The sequence below is a fragment of the Scylla paramamosain genome, chromosome 1 (assembly GCF_035594125.1).
Source record: "Scylla paramamosain isolate STU-SP2022 chromosome 1, ASM3559412v1, whole genome shotgun sequence".
NCBI classification, from domain to species: domain Eukaryota; kingdom Metazoa; phylum Arthropoda; class Malacostraca; order Decapoda; family Portunidae; genus Scylla; species Scylla paramamosain.
The window spans coordinates 34,714,890-34,719,576 of NC_087151.1; positions in this window are offsets into that span (position 1 = coordinate 34,714,890).

The window sequence follows — 4,687 nt, forward strand, 5'->3', positions numbered from 1 at the left end:
AGGCCGGCCTCATCTTAGCTTCAGGTCATAACAAGCATCCTTCATCTCCTTACATCAACACTAACTCAACACCGACCGTACAAGATATGCACTGACTCACGCCTCGTGTTGGTCCTCCTCCTTTCCTTTCTCATTGACAAACTCGCTTACACAACAACTACTTCTTTCACCCGCACGCCTTTAACACCACGTGTTTTGTTATCAATACAAATAAACATTTCAAGTAGTAATAGAAATAGTAGTAATAGTAGTAGTAGCAGTAGTAGTAGTAGAAATAGTAGCAGCAATAGCAGTAGTAGAGCCCTTTTGTAGCATTTAAGAACAAAGAAACATGGTAAATAAATAAAAAGAAGTAAAAATAGTAACAATAACTAATTTTGTCCCTCCAGGCGTGTTTGGTGGTGGCAGAGACAACGAGAAGAAGACCCCCTCCTCTCCCTCCTCCTCCCCATCCTCTTCCAGCCACGATGAAGACCCAGTAGCAGAAATAGATACCAACAACAACAACAACAACAACAACAACAACAACACCAACAACAACAACAACACCACCAACAACAACAATAGCAACAACAACAACAACAGCAACAACACACACACACACACACACACACACACACACCTTCAGAGCATTTTATTAAAAGTATAATAAAAAAATATTAAATAAAACGTATCTTTCATTTATATTTACTGTGTTTTCTTGTCTCTTGTTAACCTAACCTTACCTAATCTAAACATCACACACACACATACACACACACACACACACACATGTCCTTGTCAACACCCTAAAGACAGATACGGTCACCCTGTAGAGAGAGAGAGAGAGAGAGAGAGAGAGAGAGAGAGAGAGAGAGAGAGAGAGAGAGAGAGAGAGAGAGAGAGAGAGAGAGGGGGGGTAATCTAATTTACTATATACAGCATTTATATTACCAACTTAAGTGCTCATCCATTTTCAGTAATCCAAATTGAAAATGAAAGTGAGACGTTTGCTTTAGGAATACTCTGAAATGAGGAATCATTCTGTGTAGTCAGCTTGCCTTCGTAGACTTGTTATCTTTTATGCAGCTTCTGTATAACGCAGTGTTGTGTTAGAAAGGTGCGTGATTTTGGAACTGAACAAGAACTGATATAATTATGCTATACATTCCAAAACTTTTCCAGGTATGTACTCTTCAAGTTTTCCGAAGTCCGTAACAGTTTCTAAACTTCTGAACGAAACAAAAAGATCAAGAGAGACTTTATGGTTCTGAAACGCTCTTATTAAAAAGTTCCCGTTTGGCGGCAAGGTTATTTCTTGAGCACAACAACAACGGTATCTTGGCGGGGTTGGGGCCGTGGTGGTGGTGGTGGTGGCGGTGGTGTTGGTGGTGGTGGTGCGACAGTGAGTGATGAATCGGAGGTCATGAGGCTGCACGCGGAAGAGGATGAGTCTGGTGAGAATCTTGGCTCTCAGATTGTTGTTTATGGTTTTCAATATATTCCCAAACTCTCTCTCTCTCTCTCTCTCTCTCTCTCTCTCTCTCTCTCTCTCTCTCTCTCTCTCTCTCTCTCTCTCTGTGTGTGTGTGTGTGTGTGTGTGTGTGTGTGTGTGTGTGTGTGTGTGTGTGTGTGTGTGTGTGTGTGTTTTAAAGAGTTCTCAATACCAGAGAGATAATGGATGTCTTTTTTTTTCTGTTTATTTATTTTTTTTTATATTTTTAGGTGGAGAGAAAATACCTGATAATCTTATTTAGAAGCAAAGGTCGTTGAAGGTTTGGACTTGTTTCTCTCTCTCTCTCTCTCTCTCTCTCTCTCTCTCTCTCTCTCTCTCTCTCTCTCTCTCTCTCTCTCTCTCTCTCTCTCTTTCATTCCGTTTTCCTTTCTTACTTCATGTTCAGAGCGATAAGCCAGGCCAACTATAGGATGTAAAGTCTGCACAGGAAAGTACTTGAGATAGAAGTTTGAGAGTGGGCAGCCTTGCAGAGAAGACTTGCGAGGATCAGCCACAGACAAGGCACCGGAAAGCTTCAGGAGAGGGAATGCTGCCACTGTATTCCCTTCACTGTCCTCTGGTTACTTTGTTTCAAGACGTCCTATATTTGATCTCCTTGTCTCACTCAGAACACCAGATACTGTTTTCTTAAACGTCTGCGCGTCAGATCTCGACTAATTTTAGTACTTTTAACGAAAGCTATTAGGGTTTTCAATGGCGTCCTCATGTTTCCAGTGATATTTTAACAAGGTTTCTGCATCATCAATATAGAGATTGCGCATAAGAATCTGAACAATTATCTTGGACTTGAGAGAACGTCACAATCCCAACACAACAGGCAATGACGTCATCAGTGACCTGCTGCCTGGGCGTGTCGGGTACCTGGCGATGGGTTTTGGTGTATAGTTTAGTTTTACGCTTCTCGATGCAAATCAACATAATTAACATCTATATAACGTCCACACGGATGGTGGTCTGGAGTTGAAGTCACTCATGGATACAGCTTGAGAGAATGTAAACTTCAACAATCATAAAAGACCGGCTTTCCTAAACACTACTGTTACGATAAAAATTATATGTATTTATTCTCGACTACTTCAAACTGGAGATTTCTCTCTTTCCCATGAGAGTCAAATTGTCAAAAAAAATTAATAAAATACTTAATAATCACGCTATTGTTGCTAATTTATATATATATATATATATATATATATATATATATATATATATATATATATATATATATATATATATATATATATATATATATATATATATATATATATATATATATATATATATATATATATATATATATATATATATATATATATATATATATATATATATATATATATATATATATATATATATATATATATATATATATATATCCCTTTCAGTGCGATAAGTAACAAATCTGAGCACTATAAACAATTCATGAAATCTTGAAAAAAAAAAAAAAAACATGCAAGAAACAAGGCGATAAAGAGGAGAGGATTTTTCAGTTTCTAGTCCATATAATGTTTGGAGGTGACTGTGGAACAAGAAGTGTCTCAGAGTGGTTTGTGAATGAGGAAAGATGAGCCAAACAGTAGTGAAAGGGTTAATAGTTAGATCTGTACACACGAGAACTTCTCATATTTTCCCAGTCCTGCCAACCTCCCCAGAGTGGCAGGAGGCTGCTGCGTGATGCAAACTGAGGGCTGCCAATCCTCCCTTCTCCAGTGCTGGGCAAACATGACTCTGGCGACCTCCCTCGCCTCCACCTCTCACCTCGTAAACAATAAACAGAGTGGAGAGGGGAGCGACACCTATGAATTCCTGGCTTTATTCTATTCGAGATGGGAGCTGCGTTTCATCTCTCTCTCTCTCTCTCTCTCTCTCTCTCTCTGTGTGTGTGTGTGCGTGTGTGTGCAGGCTCTCTCTCTCTCTCTCTCTCTCTCTCTCTCTCTATCACACAGACAATAAGAGAAGCCGTCTTACGATGTTTCCGCCAACGAATTTGCTAACGAAATAAGAACCGTGTCCAAAGCGAATAAACCAGCGCCGCGTAAATTAGGGAAATCATAATTAAAGCAATCTTGAAAAGTAAAGCTAAACAGGATCAAATGGAGAATGCATCTTTGGCAACTTGGGGAGAGGTGCGTTAAAATCTTAAGATGGTAACGAGGGAAATACCATGATGGGCTTACCGACTACCTATCATTGAGGGGAGACAAATTGTTTATGGCTAGGAAATGATTGATAGAAAAAGAGAGGGTCTAGAATGAATATGAGAAAATTAAAGAGAGATAGAAAGAAGAGTAAAATCTGTAGAGTTATGTGACAGTAGAAGAATGAAGTGAAACGAAAGAAGATTGAGATGATACTAACAAAGAGAATGAGGTGCCAGTGTATGAAAAAAAAGGTATGAAAGAAGTCAGACTGATGATCATTTCCAAGCTAGGCCATAGTGTATGCTTGTGAATTCAAGGAATATTACAGATGGGCTGATTCTCACAGGAAAGTATGCTCGCTGATGCATGGGAGAGGATAAGACGGGAACGTGATACTACAATGTGAGAAATATGAGAAATACAGGCAAGAGATGTCACGAGTGATGATTCTGAGTGAATCAGATTATAATAGGAATTAATGAATGGAGTAACCAGAATGGGATGTAAGGTGCTGCTGTTAGGACTGTGTTAAGAAGCAAGTGAAGGATGACACAGGCAGTGAAGTACTTTGCGAAAATGCAGTATGCCAGATATTTAGGATATAGTTGTATGGCGAATACCGTGTTTATTTATCTTTTTTTCATCATTATCTTCTTACAGGGTTTCCATTACAAAAGCCTGACTTGATAAAAAGAAATCAACACCTGAAACAATAAGATCAAAATCAAGATCTAGATATCTCAAACCTTTGACTTGATAATATTTGTTTTAGGAGATAAATGTTATATATTCATGTATCAAATGTATTAATCCTAATAAAACATGTTAAATTTAATTCATGGTTATTGTGAGGATAAAATACTATCACTGCATAAATGAATAAGAAATCAAGGTGTAACCAATATTTTGTATATTTATCTAAGAATATTGATGTTACAGGTATATATGTATATTTTTAAGATGATCAACTTTAATAAGTAAATTCGGTTAGTTCCTGATACATACTGATGAACATGAAATCACGGCGGTATATAGATGGATGGAAGTTTAGCTT